At 32.2% G+C, this 27,353-nt stretch overlaps 2 non-coding genes across 2 annotated transcripts; both read right to left on the bottom strand.

The window, feature by feature from the left end:
- Window positions 1-2,474: 2,474 nt before the first annotated feature.
- TRNAS-UGA (transfer RNA serine (anticodon UGA)) lies at window positions 2,475-2,556 on the bottom strand. The gene has a single exon. It is a non-coding gene; the product is annotated as a tRNA-Ser (tRNA).
- Window positions 2,557-8,110: 5,554 nt separating this feature from the next.
- On the bottom strand, window positions 8,111-8,192 carry TRNAS-UGA (transfer RNA serine (anticodon UGA)). Its single transcript has one exon. It is a non-coding gene; the product is annotated as a tRNA-Ser (tRNA).
- Between the last annotated feature and the right edge of the window lie 19,161 nt (window positions 8,193-27,353).

Consider the following 27,353-nt stretch of genomic DNA (forward strand, 5'->3'; position numbering starts at 1 on the left):
ATAACTTGTTTTCCTCTCACCCTCATAATCTAAACTCTAAAAATACCTATAAACCTATATAAAGACACACAAAATATGATAATCAACTATACCATCATATAAGTCCCATAAAAACATGTACTCCCATAAGTTTTTTCCTTCAAATTTATCTAGATGGTCATGTAATCAAATACTGTAAGAAATAATATAAGAAAATTAAACAACTTATAACTCAAAAAACACTCATCATTTGAACTTAGAAACAATGAAAAATTATATACATTCAAGTATTATTTATGTATATTCATTTTGTCAACTAGCTTTCATTTGTTTGTATTTAGTTTGCTAGAAGAGAAATATTCTTTGTTTCTATTGATTTTAAGGTTTTAACTTTCATCTTTCAACAATAGAATATATCCATTTATGCAAGAATTTTAATATTTCAAAAAAGTAAAGTAGTTTCTTTTATTGTCATTGTAACAACCACAACTTAATATTTTTAGAAGTATTTTCTTTTAGCATTAAAATGAATTAAAAATACAAAAAAACTCAAAATAATAATAAGATCACATGTTAATTTTTTTGTCCATTAGAGCTAAAATTCTCAAAATTTAGTTTTAAAAATTTAGAAATTGAAATCAACAACATCCATATAACAACTTCTTGAAAACTCTAGAGAAAACAAGAACACTCAAACCAAAGCATCTAACTTGCTCATCTTAATGCAATGTTTGAACAAGAGGTCACCAATGTAGATAGTCTCCTTCTGGCCACTCAGCAATATATTAACATTTTTCCCATAAAGGTTATTAAGTTCATCACACAACCACGACAAATCAACTAGACATCCTTACTATCCATTGGATACTCCTTCCTCGTGAATGGAGTGATCCACCAAAGTTTCCACAATTACACCTATCTTTTTCATATTAGCAACATTAGATTTTCACTTATTTGGGCCATGCAAACAATACACATGAATATCATTTATATTCATGGTCAATAGTGATGAGTTAAAGATTTGGTGAATACAAGGACAAGATAGAACATGTAATGCCCTTGATATAGGTGAATATCATTGAGTGAAATGGATTGAGATGTATATCTTTGAAAAATGTTGATTGTGATATAACATGCATGTTTAGGGGCATTTAATGTATAAAGTAATTGTAAATTATCATTATCACGCTATATTAAATAGAGGACTAAAAGTAGATATTAAACGAAAAGAAAAGTTATAAAATACACATATAACCAAACTAAGAGGAAAAAGTGTAAAATAAATGTACTTAACTAAATTAAAAGAAAAAAATGTTAAGTAGACACTTGCCATCCTTATACAACTTAAAATACAAAAACAAATATTAAATTTGAAGAAAAAATGCTCTTTACATAGAATTATTATAATTTTTTATAGGTTACTTTAAAATATAAAATATGCATTTCAAAAGTGGAAACATTGATTGTGTTTTTTAGTAGTTTACTTCAAAATGTCAAATAACATATATTAAGAATTAATTATATTCTTGTGTAAAAATTGAAAAACATGTATAACATTTAAACCTACACAAGTGTAAGAAGATAGATTTTTTCTCCTTAATTACTTGGACATTTGATGTTTAAGAGAGTTGAGAGAGATTTTATCAACTTTCACATCCACTGAGGTTTCAAAATAAACCAAGCTTTGGTGAGAATTTGATAGAAAAAATGGCTCTTATTAACCATTGGACTTGCCCATTTGAATGTAATTTTGAGCAAGAGACCACCAACATAGATTTTCTCCTTAAGACCACTCAGTAAGATCTTAACATTTTGCGCATAAAGGTTACCACTCATCAAACAACCACCATGTGTTAACTAGACATCCTTACTATCCATTGGACACTAATTACTCATGAGGGGACTATTCCACTAGACTCTTCACCTTTGCATCTATCATTGCCACATAAGCAATATTAGTTTGCCACCTATCTAATTCATCCAAATAACACATGTGCATACTATTTATAATCATGCACATTAGTGGTGAAATAAATTTGGTGCATACAAGGACAAGATTGAGAATTTTGTAATACTTAATTTAGGGGAATATCATGGAGTTAAATGGATTGAGATATATATCTTTGAAAGATGTTTATTATGATATGTGATGTAGGCTTTTAAATAATTAATATGTGAAATAATCATAATTGTCATCTTGTGCTAATTTAACAAATGACTAAAAGAAGATTCTAAGTGAAATGTAAAATTATAAAAGACATATAACTAAGAAAGAAGAAAAAGAGAAAAATAAATACTTAATTAAATCAAATAGAAAAATGTTAAAAAAACACTTATCATCCCTTGCAAAACTTAAATTAAAAAATCAAAGACTAAATTATAAAGCAAATGCTATTTATATAAAACTATTAAGATTTTTTAAGAGGTTACTTTAAAATATCGAATACTTATCAAATTCTAAGAATGCGTATAACTTTAAAACAGGCCAATCATTGCGTCGACAGCAGGGTTCGAACCTGCGCGGGCGAAGCCCAACAGATTTCAAGTCTGTCTCCTTAACCACTCGGACATATCGACATTTGATGTATGATATAAACTTTTGTGCTTAGTTTTTTGTTATTTAAATATTCATGCAATGCAGAGACCCTTAATTAAGGCTCATTAGCCCCGAACACTCATTATATGTGTTGTTCATTCAGGCAACATTAAAGTTTCTTTTGGGTGCTTATTCTTTCTTATTTCGCCTGAAAACTGGAATTTTTACATCGAATTTGGGTTTTTGAAGGGATCTGCGTGTTCAATCTAAGCGCAAAGCTACTTGGTGATCAACTGGGAACCTTTTGAATTTGATGCGAGCATTTGTTTGCCATTTAAATCAGGCGTATGTATACATTGGTGTTCTGCTTGGATTTTGCAAGATAGTATTATAAGTTTCCGTGTGGTAAAAAATCCAACCTGTGCTTCCTCACTTGTGTTTGTTCTTCTGTTAGATAACTTTCTCTGTGGGATTATCACTCTCAATTGCAATACAGAGAAGCAATGGTATGTGATTGTGTCCATCAAACAAGGGATGCAGTGGTTTTTTTGTGACAGATTGAACTCTTTGGTACGCAGATTAGAAGGGCAACATATGAAAATCCCAGGCTAAATGCAGTCAGATTTAAATCTCACATACTAATCAACACATTAAGTCTAGAGAATATCAGTCACTCTGAGTGTTTAAAATAAAATCAAAGCTTGATAACTTTAAGAAACCTCCCTCAAAAAATTGTATAAAATCTTGGCGAATATTTAATTTAAAAAAAAATAATAATAATGTTTTTTGGCGAATCTTTTCTTTTTATAAAAAAAAATAATTTTATTGGCGAATTTGTTTATATCAATTTTTTTTGGTAGAAAAAATTGACAAATCTTGGAAAATAATCATTGTATGCATTAATTACTATTGCATTTCCTTTCATTTAAAAATAATCTTTTGTAAAAGAGTAAAGGCATGAAAGTTGAAATCATTAACGAGTTTAAGGGTTAGACTATACTTTATTTGGTTTCTACCATTAACTTAAAATAATCTAATAGCTCTCTTTCTGTTTTGTGAGATAAAATTTACAAACAATTTGTAATATTCATGGGGCCAAAAATTGCTTTTAGACCATTGTTTTTCATTGAATCAACAATTCAAAAACAATTTCAAACCCCACAAGAATTACAACTTGTAGGTACATTTTACCTCATGGAATACAATGAAGGTCATTAGATTATATTTTAAATCAATGGTGGAAACAAAAGATTGTTGATATAACCTTAAAGTAACTAATAATTATGATATATTATTGGTGAATTAGTTTGGATATCTACAATAAATTATAAAATGTTGGCGAATCTGATCCAATCATGTATCAAATATTGTGACGAATATTTAACTTTAAAAAATTAATAAAATCAATTCTTTGGCGAATTAAATAACATTAAAATAAAAATTTGTAAAAATGTGGCGATTTGGGTCACCTCAAAAGTTGAAATTATTAGCCAAATTTGATTCCCAAATTTCAAAAAATAGCCAATTGGCGAATATTAGCCACTAAAGTTTTAATCCATAGATGAATAAATTTCAATAATGTGTGTGATTTAAGCTGTCTGTAGAAAAACTAATGAAAAAAATAATAGCATCAGAGAAATAGCTCCCCTACATCTCTCGTCACTTTCTCTTCATCTACAAACAATTCACTTTCTCCTCCTCTACAAACAATTCACTGTTTACTTTACAAACAATCTTGCAGAATCTGACACAATCCATAGATTCATTGTTCACCTTACAAACAATCTTGCAAAATATGACACAATCCATCTATGGATTAGTATGCCACCAATCATAAGTCGTCTCATAGATTAAGACAATAATAATAGGAAACAACTAATTTAATCTAATTTAATCAATCTTATACATAAATTAAAAATATTAAATGAAGAATAGAAGATAGACCAAACAATCATATATGATTTAGGAAATGAGAATCCAAATATAACATAACCAAAAAAATTATTAATTTTTTTTTAAGAAAGAACAAAGTAAATATAAAAACAATGATGTGAAAAACATTTGATCTTCAATATTTTGTTGGTTCTAAATATCAACCTTGAAATTGCAAGCTAGTATAGATATTATCACTGTTATCAAATTGTTATATTCCAACAATGACTATATTCAGTGACAAACCAATCATCATAATAGTCATATAAGCATGAATAGTTATGTTCCAAGGAAATGTCTTGTCAAAGTATGCATATTTATTAGGCTGTATAGTATTTGTAAGTTTCTCATTAGGCATAAAGTGCATCTTCTACTTCTCTTGTGTACATGTCTTGTAGTATCATTTAGACAATGGTCATTCAAAACTATTATGATAAATTGCATTGCAAGAAAAGTTGTCAAATGAATATTAAAAATAGGGAAAGAGAAAAAAAGATATACCTTATGCATGCTTTGTTGTGGCCAAGGTTTGAACAAATATGCAAAAAATAAAAATAATATAAAGGAAATATGTACTAGGCCACTTGAAGCGATGCAAAATAATGCATGCTTCAACTTAAGAGATAGAGAGAATAGAAGAAACATTACTTGGACAAACTCGCAATAGAGTTTCTTCAAAAAGTATTGTTGGACCATTGTTGTTTCATGGAGGATAGTCAAAAAAACCATCCACCACCTATCCAAAAATGATTTTTTATCAATTAGTGGTGGCACCAATGAATAGGGAACTTCCTACAAATGTCATGTAAGGGTGCATTAGTTCATGGATCAATGAAAAATGCACATAAGTTAGACTTCAATATATTTTCTATTTTATTTGTTGCTAGGATAATTTGTTGGTATAAAATTGACTTTCTTCTTCCTTCTTATTTGCCTAGGGGTTAACTTGGCCACTCACAAAATCTATGCTAGAGATGATAGATTTCAATGAAGTGCTGAGGGTAGCTCATGCAGTGACAAGTTGTTCCACTCAAATCTCTCAACTTTTCAATTATTGTTTTAAGTTCTTTCTTGTTGTTTCCTATTTTCACTAGTACGTTTTGTTTTGTGCTAGGATTTCCAAGCATTGCTGGAGGAGTTTGCTATGATTGTTCTTCACTAGGATTTTCATGAATTAGTGTTAGAGGGCTTTCACTAGGAGGATTTCCAGGCATTTCAAGAGGGGTTTCTATGGCTGTTCTTCACTAGAATTTTCATGAATTAGTGAATGAGGGTTTTTATCAGCTGGTGGGGAATTTTCAATTCCTAAAATGTAAACAAAATTTACTCAAAACCATTTCTATCTTGCTAACTAATTAAATTTTTATAATTAAAAACCAACAAAACTTACATCCTCAACCTTGAAGATATTGTGGCAATATTTTGATGATGAAATGACAATGATCCAACAAAGATTTGGCAACTTCACAATGCAAGCATGATCTTTACATGTAATTATGTGTTGTTTTATTGGTATGAGGTCAAGTTAAAATGAGTTTGACCTCTTGACGTTTTCTTTATGTTGCTCATTATGCGAGTGCATTATTACATGCCCTTTTTATGCATTTTATGTGACCAAAGATTGGTATGACCATTTTTTGGTCCCCCCATCTTTTTGCACTCACCAAATGATCTTTAGAGATAAAATAGTGAGCACCAAGGTTATGCCTCATGTGGGGGGAATCCAACACTATATTGGCCTTAGGATCCCTTTTGGTAATTTAGTAGAAGTGAATTATACATGCAACTCATGATTTGAAGTGCCAATCAATAGTTTTAGGTATATATGACACAACAAGGAATGTCATCTTAATGATTATCCGTCCCTTGTTTCTTAACATTACCTATGCCTTCATGCATACATTTTTCCATGAAAGTAGCATAGCCATAAAGGGTATTTTTATGTATGTTTAAAATGTGTGGAGTATAAACTAGTGCACCTTCTGGGATCATTGGCTGTACATAAGTCTCGATAATCGAATAATGCTTGATATGTTTTTTGAAAATATATTGCAAAGATCTAAATATTAAGGGGTTCAATTTCCCTCCCCATTATCTCTAAAATTTGAAAATCCACTTAACTTTATAAATAATCATGAGCCTATTATATTGTAACCCCAATATTTTCATGTGTAAAAGAAAGTTGGCCTATGGATTCAAATGATTTGTTTATCCAATTCTTTATTTCCTCTAACATCACAGACACACACACACACATTGGTTTTAAGGGTTGTATATTTTTACTATCCATTCTATCAAATCTTGACACATGAATTAATTAGGAATGACTAATTTACGTAAGTTGAATATCCAACTATTATAGACTGAAATTTAACCACATGATTTTCTAAAAAAATGAATTGAATAATTTCCTTCCATTCTTGAAAGTAGTGGTATCATAGATTTCAGCATTGCAATCTCTTTAGCTAATTAGATAAAACCTCCTTCCTAATAGACTTTTAAAAATACTGCCCATTAGATTAATTGTAAGCGTCTTAAGTGGATTTATATATAAAATATGTTTTGAACATTTAAGATAAATTCAATTGCTAAAATTCTGGTCTGCTTGATTGTAATTAAAAACTACCCCTAGAATTGCTCAACAGACTAGACACCACTGATAACAATAATTCATCTCTAAGTTGTCATCGATGAATGCTGGAACATAAATCCTGTAGGCAACTGAAAATTGAGTTGCTCTTTAAAGTAGATTCTTCTCAAATTCGTGCATTAGTTTCAGTAGCATACAATACAAATTACGATCCAATTTATTAGCACAATCTTTGATGTGCCATTGAAACAATGAGTCACATGGATTCCATTAATGGGGTCGCTTGTGTGCATGTTTCCATGTTTCTTAGAAATGGCCGCAGGTGTTAAACTATTGAAGAACATTCATGTGACATCCAGTGATTGATCAATGGCAATGCACCACCGCTTTGAGTTCACCATAACACAGAGCTTCCATTGGTCTAGCATGGAATTTTATGTCTTAAAAAATAACATTCTTTTCCGCACTACAATGTGGTAGCACCCATTTCGTCTACTGGTATTGTCGTTGGAGCAGGTGCAAACAATAGATGTATGGATGATGGCAATTTAATGAAGCCCACTCTTGATGAGTACCGCAAATATATAGAACTGATACAATCTATGTTGAGCAAGCATCAGAGGAGGATACAATCTCTCTGCTCTTTAGTCTGCATGAACTACATCATGGTGTTTTCTTGGCAGATAAAGTTATTGATCTAGTTGATGAGGCAGGTGCAAAGCGGAAAATGGAAATCACATCAAAGCCCACTGCTTTAAGTGGAATTGATCGTGTTGTGTTGAAGCGACTCTCTCTTACTAATGATACAAATAAACCCTCAACATATAGGTTAACCCATCTTGAAACAAAGCTCACTTTTCTGAAACAAAAATAGACAAAGCTATCAATAACAAACCGTTGGTTCTCCTTGAAAATCCTTCAATACCCTCAACACAGAAAAACTATAGTTTATTGTTGCAATACCCACCCTCAAAGAGAAGTCTGCCGATTCCATCTTCATAGCCTCTTCCTAGCAAATGAATGGACAATGTGTGAAAATTAATTCTTTTCGTTTCAAAATTTTGTAGGTAAACCGTCAACAGCAGGGTTCGAACCTGCGCGGGCGAAGCCCAACAGATTTCAAGTCTGTCTCCTTAACCACTCGGACATATTGACATTCCATATAAGCTTTTAAATTTTGTTACTTTTACTCTATTATTTGAATATTCATGCAATGCTGACACCCCTTATTAACACACTCACCCTAAGGAAGGAAAAAATCATTTCGTGTTGTTCATTCAGGTCAACATGAAAGTTTCTTTTGGGTGCATTGCAGCGTCGCCACCAGCTTATTTTACCTGAAAACTGGAATTTCTACATCGAATTTGTGTTTTTGAAGGGTTCTGCGTGTTGGATCTAAGCACAAAGCTGATGGGTGACCAACTGGAAGCTTTTTGAATTTGATGTGAGCGTTTAGACAATGACCATTCAAAAACTGTTCCATTGCATAAAAAGTTGAATAATGAATATTAAAAATTGGAAAAGAGAAAAAAATATATAACATATGAATTTCTAGATGTAGCCAAGGTTTTAACAAATACATATAAAATAAAAATTAATATATCAAACAAATGATATATATCACTTGCAGAAAAATAATGCAAGCTTCAACTTTAGAGATAGAGAAAATATAAGAAGAGTATTATGGGACATCATTGTTCTTGCACAAAGGATGATAAAAAAGCCATCCATCATTTATCTCAAAAATATTTTTTATTAAGCCGATAGGCTTTTAGTGGGAGAATCCCGCCGCGAAAGTGCAAGACATTCCGGTAACCGCCGGAATGTTTGTCGCCGGCGTGGTGACGTGTGCATTCGGTTTTGTTTTCTATCATTAGTTGTTCGCTTGCAGTGGCGTCCGTGCGTGCGCTCATTTTTTGAAGCGACACTGTCTTTAATGTTTTCGTCCTCGACCGTGCGCACGAATGTCGACATTGTTTATGGCCGCTTCGAACCCTAAAATGTAATTTGTTTTGTTGTTGTCGTAAGTATTTTGCTCTGCAAATTTTCAGGTAACGTTGGATGTAGTCGTTGAGTTAGGTTTTCTTCAGGCTGTGACTGTTTTGTTGGTCTCGTTTCTGAGCTTCTCGCCGTGAATGGTTTTAGTATGCAAGGTAAGTATTTATTTTAAATTTTGTTTCATTTGTAATACATTGTTTTATAGTGTGCTTATTTTTTTTCGTGGTGTGCTTGCAGGGTTCTTACTTTGTTCATGTTGTTTAACTGTTTGTGGACGTGACTACTTTCAGTCTGCAAGACACTTGTTCACTTTTACAGGTATTAGGGTTTGTGAAGGTGTTTGCTCTCTCTCTCTCTCTCGGTTATTGCTCTGTCATCATCAAGTTAAATATCTTTGCAGTTGGTAAGTGTTGTATGTTTAATGCTCAGTGTTCTGTTTGAGAAGGATTTTACTCTGCAAAGTGAGTGTTTAGTTTTAAAGTTTATTTTGTTTTTAAATATGTTTTATTAAAGTGTGCTTATGTATTATTGTAGTGTGCTTGCAGGGTTATTACTTTGTTGCTTTCACTATGCAACACAAGTGTTCACTCTTACAGGTATTAGGGTTTGTGAAGGTGTTACCTCTCTCTCTCTCTCTCTCTCTCTCTCTCTCTCTCTCTGTTATTGTTCTTTCGTCATCAGGTTAAACATCTCTGCAGTTGGAAAGTGTTGTATGTTTAATGTTCTTTGGTTTCATATCCTCGGTTTTCAGCATTATTCTATTTGTGAATAGTTTTACTCTGCATGGTAAGTGTTTATTTGTACAGTTTATTTCATTTGTAAATATTTTTTTTATACTATGCTTATGTGTTTGTTTCGTGTCCTTGCAGGATTATTACATTGTTTGTGTTGTTCCACTTTTTGTGGATGTCAATACTTTCACTCTGCAAGGGTACTGTTCACTTAAAAAGGTATTAGGGTTTGTGAAGGTGTTTTGTATTTTTGTCTTGATTATTTCTCTTTCGTGACCCAGTTAATAAGGTTTACGGTTGCTAAGTGTTGTATGTTTAATGTTCTTTGGTTGAATATCCTTTGTTTTTGGCATCGTTCTGTTTGTCAATGCTTTTAGTTTGCAAGGTAAGTGTTTATTTTTACAATTTGTTTTGTTTGTAAAGATTTTGGACATCAATACTTTCACTCTGCAAGGCAAATGTTCTTTGTTTGGCTTCTAATTTCTCGGTCTCTGTTGCTTATTGTAGAGAACTTTGGTTATAATTTTTCCTCGGTGTGAATCCTTTTAGTCTGCAAGGCAAGTGTCCTTTTTTTGGTTTCTAATTTGTCGGTCTGTGTTTTTTATTTGTGGGTCTTTCTCAGTTATTGCTCTTTTCTAATTCTGTTAATTTGCAGGGTTATTGCTGTTGTTTTATTCTTTTTGGTTGTGAATCCTTTTGCTCTACAAGGAAAGTAGAAACTTCTTAACTTCTTCTTTTACAAGTATGCTTCATTTATAGGTTTTCCATGTTTAATGTTTTCATCGATGTTGGTGGCAAGTTCTTAGTGGTGTTACGTTTTAGGGCTCTGTTTTCTTCAACAAGGTGCTTATCTATTAAAATTTAATCTATCAAAGGTAAGATCCTTTCCAAAGCTACACAGCTAATCAAATGTAAAATTCGTACATTAATTACTGTACATAAATATATGTTAGCTCCAAACATGTATTTTATGTTCTTACAAAAATTTATATTTGTGAGTTTGTTAAAAAAGTTTGTAGATGTTACGATGCTCAAAATTTCTCATTGTTTATAGAATTCGTGTTATTTTGGTGTTCAAAATTTGTCATTGTTTACAAAATTCGTGTTATTTTGGTGTGAAGATATTTTCGTAGTGCTAATACACACACACACACACACATGTACATATATATACACATGATATATATATATATATATAATAGCTTTTCTTAAAATGATTCGTAGTGCTGATATATGTATATGTACATATACACATGTACATATATATACATGTACATATAGGCATGTATACATCTATATATATAGACACGTGTAGGCACACACACACACACACACACACACACATATATATATGTATGTATGTATGTATGTATATATGTATAGTTTAATCAAATCTCTGTTTTAATAACTCCATTCTGAAGTCTCTAGGATTTATAGATAAAAGTCTATTTATCTTACAAAGTAAAAGCCTTCATGTGCAGACAACACTAATCACATAAATAATGTTGTAAATTAACAACAATGCAGTAGAAACATTAGTAAACACTTACCTTGCAGAGTAAAATCCTTCTCAAATAGAACGCGGAACATTAAACATACAACACTTACCAACTGCAAAGATATTTAACTTGATGACGAAAGACCAATAGCTGAGAGAGACTGACCAAACACCTTCACAAACCCTAATGCCTGTAAAAGTGATCAGGTGCCTTGTAGTCTGAAAGTAGTGACATCCACAAATAGTTAAACAACATAAACAAAGTATGAACCCTGCAAGCACACCACAGAAAAACATAAGCACACTATACAAAACTGTATTACAAATGAAACAAACTTTAAAATAAACATTTAACTTGCAGACTAAAACCATTCATAGCGAGAAGCTCATAAATGACATCAACAAAACTGTCACAGCCAGAAGAAAACCTAACTCGACGACTAAATCCAACATTACCAGAAAATTTTCATAGCAAAATACTTACAACAACAACAAAACAAATTACATTTTAGAGTTTGAAGCAGCCATAACAAAGTAAGAACCCTGCAAGCACACCACGGAAACACATAAGCACACTATTAAAAAATGCATTGCAAATGAAACAAACTTTAAAATGAACATTTTCCTTGCAAAGTGAAAGTATTGACGTCCAAAATCTTTACAAACAAAACAAACTCTACAAATAAACACTTACCTTGTAGACTAAAAGCATTGAGAAATAGAACAATGCCAAAAACAGAGGATAACAAAAAGTAGAACAACACAAACAATGTAATAACCTTGCAAGGACACGAAACAAACATATAAGCACAAGATAAAAAATATATTTACAAACGAAATAAACTGTACAAATAAACACTTACCTTGCAGAGTAAAACCGTTCACAAACAAAATAATGCTAAAAACCGAGGATATGACACCACAGAACATTAAACATACAACACTTTCCAATTGCAAAGATGTTTAACTTGATGACAAAAGAACAATAACCGAGAGAGAGAGAGAGAGAGAGAGAGAGAGAGAGAGAGAGAGAGAGAGAGAGAGAGAGAGAGAGAGAGAGAGAGAGAGAGAGAGAGAGAGAGAGAGAGACAACACCTTCACAAACTGTAATACTTGTAAGAGTGAACACTGAGTATAAAAAAAAGCTTTGCAAATTGAACAATTTGTAAAATAAACACTTACCTCGCAGACTAAAACATTCACGACAAGAAGATCATAAATGAGACCAAGAAAACAGTCACAACGAGTGCAAAACCTGAATCAATGACTATATCTAACATTACGAGATACATTTTACGGTTAACCAACAACCATAAACAACGTTGCCATTCATGTGCATAGTTGGGCAGGAAAACATTAAATACAACGTTGCTTCAGGAAATGTGTGCACAGATTGATGCAAATGTGATAACTGACTTTGTGCACATGAAGGCTTTTACTCTGCAAGATAAATAACGACTAAAAAACCATCCAGATTTACAACATTAGAATAATGGCATCGATGTGTAGAATTGTGATTTTGTGACCAGCTTATTATATAAGGTAGATACCTTCACACTAATTAGATTATGGTGTTGCATGTTAGCAAACAGGTGACCCTTCAATATAAAACCAATAAAAAATTGTTAACTAAGCCAATAGGCTTTTAGTGGAATCTTGCTTGCTTTGGTCTAGCTCCTTGTTCACACATGTCAAAGTGTTTATGGCTACTGAGTAACTATAACATGCATTTGCGTTTGTTTATTGGTTTAGCTTTAGTGCTCTCATTTACTAATTATAGTTTCTGTAAGAATTGTACCCTTTTTAGTGGGAGAATTCCACCACGATTGTGTAAGATATTCCGGCAACGGCCGGAATGTTTGTCCCTGGAATTCTTCCTGTCGTGGTGACTTGTGCATTGGGTTTCTTTTTGTGTTGTGAGCTGTCGACTTGGGGTGGCGTCAGTTCGTGTGCTCTTTTTTTGAAGCGATGCTGTCTTTAATGTTTTCCTCTCCGACCGTGCGCACGAATGTCAACGTTGTTTATGGCCGCTACGAACCATAAAATGTATTTTGTTTTGTTGTTGTGCTAAGTATTTTGGTTTGCAAATTTTATGGTAACATTGGATTAAGTTCACACTCATATTTAAATATATATGCATGCATATATATATAAATATATATGTATACATATTAGATTTCCTTAAAACAGTTAGTGTTGCTTATACATGTAAATACATGTATACCTATATATATACACATGGATATATATATGGACAGATCCTAAAATAAGTTAAAGTAAGCAATTATCTTGCAGAGTGAAAGCATTGATGACCAACAACAATATATATATATATATATATATATATATATATATTAGATTTATTAAAAGTCTTCATAGTACTTATAGATATAAATACATGTATATATATACATATATACATATATGTAAATCCATTCTGAAATTTATATACCACAAAGTCAGTAATCATTAACAACATTATAAAAGAGCAATAACCAAGAGAGAGTAACAAGAAAGTGTACAGTTTTCTTCTAGAGTGGAAGTTTTTTTACATTTTATAGTTCTATTCAATTCACAAACCCTTTAAACTGTAAAAGTGAATACTTACCTTGCAGAGTGAAAGCATTCATGGTCATACTTAAATATATATCCATGTATATATATAGATATAGATGTATATATATCAGATTTTCTTAAAACAGTAAGTTCTACTTATACTTGTATATGTATATGTGTATCTACATCTATATACACACGTATATTTGTATATATACACATGGATAAATATATGGACACATCCTAAAATAAGTCAAAGTAAGCACTTGTCTTGCAGAGTGAAAGCATTGTTGGCCACAAACAATGTATATACATCTATATACATGTTTATATATATAGATATGTTTATATATATATATATATATATATATATATATATATATATATATATATATGTACATGTATTTATATTAAATTTATTAAGAGTGTTCATAGTAGTTATAGATATAAGTACATGTATATATATATATATATATATATATATATATATATATATATATATATATACATGTATACATATATGTAAATCCATTCTGAAATTTATATATCCACAAAGTTAGTAATCATTAACAAGGTTACGAAAGAGCAATAACCAAGAGAGTGTAACAAGAAACTGAATAGTTTTCTTCTAGGGTGCAAGTTTTTTTACATTTTAGAGATCTAATTGACTTAGCAACAACACTGTAATGCCATTGATGGCTATGCTCTATTGCAATATACATAGATTAGCATAAATGATATTACACTATTGGATGTTATGATATGACAAAGAGTAAAATATGAAATCATGCATTTGAAAGATTCATCTATCAAATGCACATGTGCAGAAATAGAGGCTTGCCATTAATTACTACTATAAGAAAGCATCACTACCTAACCCATAAAACTTTTGAACGTTAGTAATGCTATATTTGTTACATTACTTTGCAGTCTGAAAATTATTTTCTATATAATTTTTACATTATGTGTTGTTCTTCAAATTTAAAGTCTTCCACCCACCATCCCAAATGCTACTGTATCTTCTACCCACCATCCCAAATGCTACTGTATGCAGCATGATGTACTAAAAGAAAATGTCATGGAGTTCTTTTTTGACAATTATTTCTTTTGTAGGCTGTATTGTTCCCAACCAAAAGTATTTATTGCAGCTATGAAATTCTTATTGTCCACCCTCCATCCCCTATGTTGCTAACACCAACATCTTACACAACCTTCTATTGAAATACATCTGATTTATGCCATTTCAAACTTGCATCATTAGTCGATTTACATAAGTTAAAGTCTTCAACTAAATATTACAAGTTTTTATAACCAGTCAATAGAAAATTCGTTAGGATTTACAAAAAAAATTATGATCTGCTTTAAGATAAGCTCTCTTATTCTTTTATGTTTACTTTTTTAGTAATGCATTTTCATCTTGTCATTCCAACAGAAAACAACCATACAAACACAATCAAATTTCAACAATGGAAAGAAGATTGAAAGAAATAGAGGACATTAACAATGTCATTGAAAGGATGTTGCAAGAGAGCAACAAGTTAAAGAGCAACCTCAGAAAGTTAATCCAGGACTACGAATATAAATTACCCAACCAATCAACAAAAATCCTCTCTACATCTTGTAGTGTTGTAACAACCATACATAGAATCAAATTAGCGCCTCTACCAATACCAACTGGTGAACAATTAACTGATCCAATGGTTATTTTCACATTGAGAGACAAAGTATTCAAATGGACTGATAACGAGCTTGGATGGGTTGCTTGGGTAGATCCTCTATTTCTGTAATAACCGAGTCTTTGAAAAGCTACATTCATATTTTGATTAACATTCGAAACAAACAAATGCATCTCATATTTTGAATGGTCTTAGATGAGATGAACTCATATTTTGCTAACATGTTCTCAAATATGTAAATCATAAAGTGATACTTTATGTTTTTTAATCTTGTCAGCATATGACCAATTGTCCTTTTGAATACATGTTTCAATCATATTATGATCAGTTCATTACCATTTCAAACAAAATATTAAACTCTATCATCATTAGTCTATGGTGAGTTGATTTTGCTGTTCTTATGCTTATATGCCTTTGATCAGTTTAACTCGTGTAGTGATTGAATTCTGATATAAGAAATACAATTCATCATGCTTGTAATTTACCTTTAACTGTCAAAATCATAAAAAAAAATTCCACCTTAATGTAGCTACAATTTCTCCATCTTCAATACGTTTAGTTCACGACTTACCTAAACTTGCCCAAACTGAAGAACTACTAAATAACACAATACAAAAAAAGAACTACAATCCTCAATTTGAATTAGCAACAATTTTTCTATTTAGTAGGATTTTGTTGCATATTTACCAACCACAATGAATTAGTCTACCCATTATGGCATTCAATCTATTCTAACAGAATATTTTAAACGTCATAATAGGAACTCAATCAACTTTATTTTGCAAGTCAATATACGAGTCAAGGCGACACAAAATTTATCGTCAGATTAAATCTAAAAGGATTTTGAAACTAACAAATAGGTAATTATGATATCCTTGGATGACGTTCTGTTTATTTCATATGAGTTGTACAATATTCAAATCTTCCAATAAATAAAACTTTTACGATTAAATAAATTAACTTTCTGTCATAACATGAACTGACATGTACGCTAAGTTGTGAGATTTGTCTCAAACAAAAAAGGTCTATATCCACAATGACATCTCCAACAACCACCTCTGAACCGATAAAGGACTCCACAATTGACAGTTTGGTAAGCTAAATTATCAAACCTCCTTTTCATTACCACATGCACCCTTTTTTCGTAGCATAGTCCAAAAGTAGATGAATACTCTATAGATAACATAACTTGATTACATACTCTACTAACACATGCTTTACATTAACAAGTAAGGACATGTATGACTTGCTTAGCGTTAAAATTAAATCCTGTATATTCATATTATTTTTTGTAGGAAAATACCCAAGAGTATGCCCTACCCCTTTTGCAATTCAATCTATCAATGCTGGGGATGAGCTTCCTTCAGCATTGCTACAAGTTTTATCATTTCAGAAAATGCAGAACAACACAGATGATACTGACAGACATAAATTAGTGTTATCTGATGGCACATACATGCAGTTAGCAATCTTGCCTTCTAAATATGCTATTCTGATAGATTCAGATATTCTAAAAATAGGCACAATAGTCCAGTTATCGAGTTATACTTGTAGATACATATAGAACACAAGGTAGGAAACAAAATATGGTTATTAAATATGATATGTTTCATCTCTATTTAATTGTTTTAAGTATAATTGAAAGTATTTTAAAAAGAAGTCTTTTCTTTTCACGAGACTATTGTAATACTTAGTTTGCAAGTAAAACAAAGTGATTGTCCATTCTTTGGTAAACCAGTATACCTGTTCAAAGAACAACAACCAAAAAGAATGTCTGTGGACACACCATCAACATCTAAATGATCTCTCCAGTTTTCTACTAAATTGCCATCCCCACAAACGACGACTTCTGAAAATATAAGCCCTATCAAAACTTTGAATCCATACCAAAATAAATGGACAATCAAAGGCAAAGTTACTCATAAACACCTTATTAAGACATATAGCACAACCACCAAAAATGGGCACGCATTTAGCTTTGACATTGTTGATTGTGAGGGTTGTGAAATTAGAGTCACATGTTTTGATGAAATAGCTTAGTTACATTCTAACCGCATGGAAGTAGGTTCACATTATATTATTTCAAAGGGATCCATTAAGGAAGCGAACACAAGGTACACCAAACTAAACAACCATTTAGAAATCATCTTATCTGATACATCCATACTAAAACGCTGCACCAATGAAGAAGAAGCAGATCAACAACGTTCTCCTTTCATGCCCATTAGTGAATTGTTTCATCTAACCAATAACACGTTGGTTGACATAATTGGTCTTGTTTTATACGTTGGAGGTATCATTCCAATACACAGGAAAGATGGCAGTCAAACACATAAGTGAGTTGTCAAAATTAATGATCTGTCTAGATCAACAATTGACATCAACCTATGGGGTCCAATGGCAGAACAAAGAGGCCTAGAATTAAAAAACATGTTGACCAATGATAGTGTCGTTATCCTTTCTTTATGTAATGCTCGTGTTGGCAATTTCAATGGAAATCTTATAAACATAACAACTTCCACCACATTACATATCAACCCACCTTTTCCAGAGGCAGAACATCTAACATTAAGAGGAAAGGACCCTTTGCTTGTTGCACCCTTTGTTCTAGAAACTATCCACATAGATGGGAAATATAGTAGAATGATTATTTCTTCAATCCGTGAGAGGATGAGTATTGAACCAGAAACAATTCAGACTACATTGCTGGTTGTTCTGCGTTTTGTAAACGTAACTGATAAAATTTTCTATTACGCAGCTTGTCCACTAATAGTCAATGGAAGGCCTTGCAAAAAACAAATGTACACAACAAGCTGATGATTCTTGGTTTTGCCCTAGATGTGAAATGACTATGCAAGACTACAACTATAGTTACCTCTTGCTAGTAAAGTTACAAGATGCCACAGGTACTCTTTGGGCCACTACATTTGATGAAGTTGGCATTCACTTGCTACACAAAACTGCAAAAGAGCTTTGTGCACTGGAAAATGATGCAACAACAATAGAAAAACCTTGCTCAATGATTAAAAGGCTTCTGTCACATCACTATTCATTCACACTCCTGGTGTCCGCGGACACATACAATTCTGAATCAAAGATGAAAGTCACAGTCAATAAAGTCTCTCCCGTTGACTTCAAAGTTGAGTGTGATGCATTGCTTGCAGAAATTGGTCGCCTAAGTACACAAGCTTAGAATTATAAAGGATCTTTCATGATTATTAAACTTTTAGTTTATAATACAATTACTACATTAGATAATTTACATATTTAATAGATTTACAAATACAAACAATTACCTTTTATGAACACATGGCTACTTCTATAAATATCTATATGTACATTTCTTACATCTATTTCTTATCTCTTTGAGTTTCTTTCCTCCTGACATAGTTTTTTTCACTCATGCTTATTACTTTTAAATGTACCATGGTAATAAGATTCAATCAATAAATAGATATGTTTATATGTTTATGCACATCTAAATATACAATATTTCAATACTGGTTAATTGCCTTGCAAAATTAAATTGCTTTCCTTGAGATTCTTCTTAGTCTCTGCAATCTCAACATTCTTTCCAATATGTCTTGTACCTTCAATCCTCTTTCTATACTTTTCTAATGGATTGCAGAAAATTTATACATATATTCACATATATCTTTTTTTTTTTTCATATCTATTTGTATAACTATACAACACCAGAATTATTCATAGTTATAGAATTCTCCAAATATATATGTGTACTTATATATGTGCATATCTATATATACAAATTTTCATATATTTGATTAATATGTATATATATACATACATCTGTATGTATCAAATAATTACACACACACACACACAGACACATATATAGTTTTAGTTTTTTTGATATATACATGTGTAGTTATATATGTGCATATGTTTGTATACAAAACTTCTAATATTTAATTGATATGTATATATACATGTGTATATGTATACATACATCTGTATGTATCAGAAATTACTATATCTGTGCATACCTATATTATAATAATGCTTTTAAAAAAGCAAGCCACTAACAACAACAAAGAATTACACACACACACACACACACACACACACACTAACACTAACACACACACACACACACACACACACACACACACACTATATAATTATTCATAGTTTTAGTTTTTTTGATATATACATGTGTAGTTATATATGTGCATATGTTTGTATACAAAACTTCAAATATTTAATTGATATGTATATATACATGTGTATATGTATACATACATCTGTATGTATTAGAAATTGCTATATCTGTGCATACCTATATTACAATAATGCTTTTGAAAAAGAAAGTCACTAACAACAACAAGTGTAGGCAGAAGAACACTACAAAGTCAATTTACGACTTTGCGAAACCCATACATTTCAAGTGAAGCAGTTTATAAAACCCATACATTTCAAATAAAATCTCAACCTCACATATATACACTAACAAACACAGGATTCTAGCATTTGACATATATGGACTTGTATTTATATATGTGCATATCTATGTCTAGAAGTATTTGTATACTTCATTTACATGTATATAAATATCTGTACATATAAGTTGAGTAAATCAGAGCAACAAAACAACAGAATAGACCAGTAGACATACAAATAAACATCACAAAACCACTTTACAAATCACAAAACTAATCCTCTAAAAACACATAATCATAGATCAAGCATTTTTCAATTCCCATACATTCTTAATACATACTTTAAAGTTAACTATCTTCAGTTATGAAAATTATGACATACCTCTATTCTCTTTCAAATATTAGATATCTATCGAGCCTTTCTCTCAAGAAATTGATGCTATCAAATTGAAGAGAAGGCAGACCAATAGAACTTACTATGCAAATAACAGATGTGATATCTCCCAGAAACGACAATTGAGACGTCATGCACTACAAAGAACTGGTAATAACTCAGGAAAATTATTCCAAACAGAAAGCAATGATCTTGAGCAAATTAATGTCAATCAAACACATTCTACTGCTCCTGAACTTGCTCTGAAGACTCCTTCATTTCAACATGCATCGTCTAATTTCCAGAAAAAGTATTGATATGTTGGAGGTCACAGAGCCATGTATTGTTTGTAAAGAAATGCATGTGGGCATGACTATTAAAAAAGTCAATCATGTAGTTATGTGCATGAGATGTTGTGCTGAAAAAGGCCTCCACCGTTTCTCATTATCAAACAATATGGACCTAGGTGAGCAACCTTCTGTTTTAAAGTCTCTTTCTCAAGTAGAAGAAATACTCATAGCAAGAATTGCCCCTATTTTGCAAGTAGCACGTGCAAGGGGAGGACAATACAAATATTCTGGCCACATAATTAAATTCCCACAAGATATTTCTGAAATTGCAATAACATTGCCTCGTCAAATTAAGCATTTAGAAATTCTTATTGTCTATAGAACCAATTTGCAAGGATTAACTTATGATTGTTACGTGAATAGATTTCATGTCATGGATGCATTGACTTACAAAATGAAACATGATCAATACTACAAAGATGTAGTCACTGATCTAGATGCAATGCATCTATTACCAGACCAAATCACTGACATTACAGAGCTATTGCATTCAGTACATTCACCTCAAGAAGATGATATTCAAGATAATCCAACTCTGCCAAATATTATGTGGAGAACACTTCCTCATTCATTCCATGACTACCATCATCAATACCAGAACTTGATGCCATAAAAATCATCCTACATCTAGATAATACCAACAACAATGTTGTTTCTTCGCGACAAATCAGTACATCACCTATCAATGAGTACAATACAGAGGGCCTCCTTTCCATGGCATTCCCAACACTCTTCCCTTCTGGAATGGCTTTACCACTGCAGCAAAGAACAAGGCATGTACATTTACATGAATATGCTTTGCACCTGATCAAATATTGCGATCAAAGATTTGGTCAACATTTGCACTTTAGATATTATATCTACAATCTTATGATGAGACATCGATCTCAACAATCAACTACTCTATTCATTAAGACTAATCTAGAAGATAGTCTTCCACACAATCTTCATGGTCTAAAAGAATACTTACAAAATACACCCTCAAATGAATTACCAAATCATATGAATTTCACTGTTCTTTACCTTAAGCTCAGCTAATACAAAATGGCTAGACTTGCATAAGTTATTGCCAAAAACAAAGTCAACTACTATGCACAACAACAGAAGACAATTTATTGAAAATTTAGTCAATAATCCACATATTACAACTTTATACTTGCACTTAAGATTTCAAATCTTTCGTGATGAAGTCATTGTCAAACAACTGAAAGCCATTGACCACTGGTACAAATATGAATGGCAACACCGAGGATCTGCGCATATACATGGCTTTCTTTGGTTACCAGAAGCACCAATTATTGATAACCTTGATTCGTCAGATCATGCAAGTATCCAATCAGTTAAAAACTTCTTTGACCAGTACATCACAACATGGAATCCACGTACTGAAGAGGCTCGCTTGAACAAACAATATATGACCGCAATTTTAGATCCATGTCTTGTAGATACAGAGATCATATCAAGGTCTGATCCTTCCACTGATTATACTGAATTGCTCAATGTTGTTCAACGACATACAAAGTGTTCAAAGTATACCTGCTTGAAGAAAAAAAACTCAACACTTGAATGTCGGTAGAAAGCTCCTCGGCCTGAACAACATGAATCCTCATTCATATTAGACCACAACAATAACCCATCATACAAGCCAGCAAGGAATGTCAATCATCTAAATGTACACAACCCAACGATGCTTGCCATATGGAGGGCTAATGTTGACTGTCAAGCTATCTGCTCCAAAAAAATAGTTCTACAATATATCTCAAAATACGCATCCAAAACTGAACACAAGTCAGAAAGTTATACTGATATGCTCAAACACATAGTTGGATCAACAAATTCAGAAGATACAATCCTGTTAGCATACCAAAGACTCTTGATGGGAATTGTTGTTGATAGGGACATTAGCGCACAAGAAACTTGTCACATGCTTCTTAAACTCCCATTGATATCTTGTACATGTCAGTTTGTAACACTCAATGTTGGGAAAAGAATATTCCAACGCATAGCTAATTGTGATGAAGGATCACAAACCACAATTACTTTCATCTCCAACTACATGAAACGACCATCGAAGTTAGCAAACCTAACTTTGCTTCGTTCAACTCAGCTATATACATACTCTAACCAACGTAAATCATGTAAATGGTTGAAAAGAAAGGTACCAACGATTGTAAATGTCTACCCACAACACAAATCTTTAACTTTACAAGATGACAATAGTTTTGAAAGTTTTTGTTGGAGTGAATTGCTTCTCTACAAACCATTTTGAATCATCCCTCTACATATAGGAAACTCAACTGAAGAAATTATAATAAATTGGAAACATCTTCAATGTACAGATTACATCCGCTAGCATGTAAATGGAATTGAAGAATAAATTACAACAGAAAATAGTGAAGAGTTGCAACCAGAAGACATTCAACAATCTACTCATCAAGATCTGTACGAATGGGAGTTCTTGTCACAAATGGGAGCATCAAACAACTTTGATGTTGCTACTCTTCAAATGCTTAGCAAACGTGATTTTGATCTAAACTTTAATTGGACTGATTCTATACCTGATGAAACATTGCATTCAAAAGCATCTCAATTTATTTTGATAGAGAAGAGCCAAACACCCCACACCCTTGCCAACCCGCATTTAAATACACCTACCAACTATGAGCTTGCAAGAAACCAAATTATTGCACTTGATACTATTAAAACTCATGCTGAACAAAATTTGTATTCTTCACCATTACGTTTAATTATTCAAGGCACAACAGGCACTACAAAATCATTTCTTATTGACTGTATACATAGACAGTTAAATTCAGATTTAGAATATGCACAATACCCTTTGCTTGTACTAGCACCAATAGGTGTTTCCGCATATAATATCCAAGCAACCACAATCCATGCTACCCTCCGTATACCCATTCAAGAATATAAACCCTTAACAGGCCATTCCCTATTAATGTTTCAAGAGTAATGCAAACATTTACGTTACATTCTAATAGATGAAATGAACTATGTTGGCCCTCAATTATTGATTAAGATTGATAGAAGATTACGAGAAGGTTTTCCCAGCAGACAACATGAATCATTTATAACTATCTCAGTCATTTTAGTTGGTGATCTTGCACAACTTCCCCCAGTTATGGATAGGCCATTATATGCATCTCACTCAATGGCACTGGCTCTATGGCACACATTCAATACTGTTGTCACCTTGGATGTTCCATTTCATCAACAAGGTACAAGTTCCTCACAGATAAGTTTCCGTGAAATGTTGCTTGATATATGCAACACAACACCATTCCAAACAGACTGGGAATCCCTCCAATTGCGGTCAGCCCATGCTTTGACACTTGATCAGAATAACCACTTCAACCAACAGAAGCATTTGTTTGCAACAAATGCAGCTTCAATTGCACACAACATAAAAATGTTAACACAATTGCACTCACCCATTGCACGTGCAACAACAATCATTGCCCATTAAAGAGAAAAGAAAACACACCAAGAAGAACAACTAGCATTTGAAATCCTTCTTTCTATAGACCAGAAAATTATGCTTATTGAAAATTTATGGATAGAAGTTGGCCTTGTGAAAGGTGCTTTGGGTCAAATCAAACAAATTGTCTACGATGTAGCTTCTAAACCACATGATTTGCCAAAATATGTGGTGGTTCTTTTCGAACATTATACTGGGCCTTCATGGGATCGACAAAATCCAAAACATGTGCCTATTCCACCAATTACTAGAGGAAACCACACACAAATTCCACTAGAAATGGCATGAGGCATTACTGTTGACAAATTACAGGGTCTAACATTAGACTTTGCCACAATTGACATTGGGAAAACAGAGAAACAAGGCCTCACATTCACAACACTTGCAAGAGTAAAAGCAATTGAAAACCTACGCATACAACCGATCTTCACCTACCAAAGGTACTCAAGATTCAAAGGTGCACCATCAACAATTCTATGAAAGACCAAGGAAGCCCTCTTGCTAAAGCTTTCACGCACAACAAAAGAAACATACTTACAGAACAAACAGAATCAGGTATGCAAATCACATCTTCATTATGTTTTCACATGCTGCATATCTTCTATTGAATGCATCAACCAAAAGCAATATTTATACTTTCTAGGATCAACAACACAACTAACGTTTATGAATTTGAAGAGGCCTTTTACATGTGCCAAGTCTGCAACAATAGGTACACGTCTATCAATCATTTGTTGTTCAACTATTTTATTGCTGTCAATTTTTTTTTTTGATATTTGCCAAAATTACTTTCTCATACATTGTTATTTATCACAGGTTCCAAATGCAACCCAACAAAGAAAGATACAAAATATAAGAATATAAAAATTACAGATATTAGCCACTTGTTCAATACATTTACTATCCACTAATAATGTTCTAATACAAATTATTTGCAACAGGCTTCCGATTTTCCGTGGTGTGCTTGCAGGGTTCTTACTATGTTTATGTTGTTTAACTATTTGTGGACGTGACTAATTTCAGTCTGGAAGGCACCTGATCACTTTTACAGGTATTAGGGTTTGTGAAGGTGTTTGTTCACTCTCTCTCGGTTATTGCTTTGTCATCATCAAGTTAAATATCTTTGCAGTTGGTAAGTGTTGTATGTTTAATGTTCAATGTTCTGTTTGAGAAGAATTTTACTCTGCAAGGTGAGTGTTTAGTTTTAAAGTTTATTTCATTTGTAAAGATATTTTTTTAAAGTGTGCTTATGTACTATTTTAGTGTGCTTGCAGGGTTATTACTTTGTTGCTTTCACTCTGCAACGCAAGTGTTCACTCTTATAGGTATTAGGGTTTGTGAAGGTGTTACCTCTCTCTCTATCTCTCTCGGTTATTGTTCTTTTGTCATCAAGTTAAACATCTTTGCAGTTGGAAAGTTTTGTATGTTTAATGTTCTCTGGTTTCATATCCTCAATTTTTAGCATTATTCTGTTTGTGAACGGTTTTACTCTGCATGGTAAGTGTTTATTTGTACAGTTTGTTTCGTTTGTAAATATATTTTTTATACTGTGCTTATGTGTTTGTTTCGTGTCCTTGCAAGAGTATTACATTGTTTGTGTTGTTCCACTTTTTGTGGATGTCAATACTTCCACTCTGCAAGGGTACTATTCACTTTAAAAGGTATTAGGGTTTGTGAAGGTGTTTGGTATTTCTATCTCAGTTTTTTCTCTTTCGTGACCCAATTAATAAGTTTTACAGTTGCTAAGTGTTGTATGTTTAATGTTCTTTGGTTGAATATCCTCTATTTTTGGCGTTGTTATGTTTGTCAATACTTTTAGTCTGCAAGGTAAGTGTTTATTTCACAGTTTCTTTAATCAGAAAAGTTTTTTTAAGTACTGTGCTTATGTTTTTTTTCTAATGTGCTTGCAGCATTATTACTTTGTTTGTGCTTTCACTCTGCAAGGCAACTCTTCACTCTTACAGGTATTAAAGTTCTCAAGGTGTTTACTCTCTCTCTCTCTCTTGACTTTTCCTCTTACGTCATCAACTTAAAATGTCTTTACACTTCCTGAATGTTATATGTTTAATGTTCTCTGGTTTAATATCATTTGTTTTTAGCATTATCTAGTTACTGAATGGTTTTACTCTGCAAGGTAAGTGTTAATTCTTACACATTATTTCTTTTTATAGTTCCTCAATACATTGAACAAATTATCTATCATTAAAATTGCTCTATTTAACATTAACTACCTTCTCTCATTACCATCCCTTTACACTTTCAGGTTCTCTTGATTGGTTTCTCTTTTTACAGTTCTTCAATACATTGAACAAATTATCTATCATTAAAATTACTCTATTTAACGTTAACTACCTTCTCTCATTAATATCCCTTTACACTTTCAGGTTCTCTTGATTGAAGAATTCAACTTTCGATAAAGAACAACATCCAATACACCAAGCTCATTACTTTCAAGGTATGTAAACATTTTCAGATTACATGATGCTATTAGATAGCTCAATATAGCAAACCCACTTTGGAAAATTAACATGTTTTTATAGCACTAAATCAAATGTACCACTCATTTAGTATTTTCAAGATATTATTTATATAACAGAATTACAAAACTTCTTAAACCAAATGTGATTATTGATCTACAAAACTTATCTGCAGAAAACCTCTCCCACAACACACAAATACTGACATGGATGATTGGTGAGATTTCCATTGTGCCATTTCACATTCCAGAAGATATTATTTTACTAAAAATTACTACATTTCAAATTTTAAAGTTTTTTTAAAGTATTTAACTTCACCACTTCTACAAGTTTTCCGAATCTAACTTATATAATTGAAACAATGATGCAGGTCTTTCATGATATAAATCACATGCATTTCAACAAAAGACTATATAACATGTTGGTCTTACCAGCATGGGGGATGGAGGGTGGATAACAACAATTCTCTGGGTCGAACAAATACATTTGGTTGGGAACAATATAGCCTACAAAAAAATAATTTTAAATAAAATATTCATAACATTTTCTTTCAGTACATCATGCTACATATAGCAGCATGGGGGATGGTGGGTGGAAAAATTTCAATTTTGGGAACAACCATTGGTTGGGTTATGTACATGAAAACATTGTTATTGTGCAATTATCTGTTTCAGTTTAATAAGTTTTCCTTATTCACATGTACATTTGATTAATACTTCTATGGCATGAATCTAAATTCATATATCTCTGAATATGACAAG

This window comes from Cryptomeria japonica, chromosome 3 (genome assembly GCF_030272615.1).
Source record: "Cryptomeria japonica chromosome 3, Sugi_1.0, whole genome shotgun sequence".
Lineage (NCBI taxonomy): Eukaryota > Viridiplantae > Streptophyta > Pinopsida > Cupressales > Cupressaceae > Cryptomeria > Cryptomeria japonica.